Below are 614 nucleotides of genomic sequence, written 5' to 3'. Positions count from 1 at the left end.
ACAAGTTGGAAAAACTGTCCTTACGTTTTGTCTGAAGGAAAGCTGGTAGATGTTCCGAGCAAACATTGAACTTGCTGACAAGATGGAAGAATCTGCTGACGACATGACAGCAGCAGAAACAGCACCAAGACCAAAGAAAGAAATGTACACGGGGCAGAGATACTGCAGAACAATTGGTAAAATCATGTCTGCTTCTTCATTGTCCTTGGGATCTGGAAACCCATATGCAGTCTGGTTCCAGTCTGTTGAATAGAAACAACAACCATAACAACCACCAAAGAGCCATATGTTCTTTATCCATCCAGAGTCATCCTATCTACTAGGTGGTTTTGAAATAAACTCAGAATCATGTAAGTTAGTCTACTTAGGTAGGAAGTCCATGGACTGGTCAAGTGAAAATGTCTCATATGCCCTGACTTCTAATGGGTTGGGTATTGGTTACAGCTAGCCTAATTCACAACACCTGAGCAGATCATGATGGCGAAGTATATACTCCTTTTCTGGAATGGTGGTGTTACATTGTGTAGAATCATGGAAAACAAATGCTCTTAAACTGAATCATACCGTTTTACTGAGATGGGGTCATTGTAGATTATCTTCAGTCCCAGACCCTT

The sequence above is a fragment of the Propithecus coquereli genome, unplaced genomic scaffold (assembly GCF_000956105.1).
Source record: "Propithecus coquereli isolate 6110/MARCELLA unplaced genomic scaffold, Pcoq_1.0 Scaffold88, whole genome shotgun sequence".
Taxonomy (NCBI): Eukaryota; Metazoa; Chordata; class Mammalia; order Primates; family Indriidae; genus Propithecus; species Propithecus coquereli.
This window is presented reverse-complemented; position numbering follows the sequence as displayed.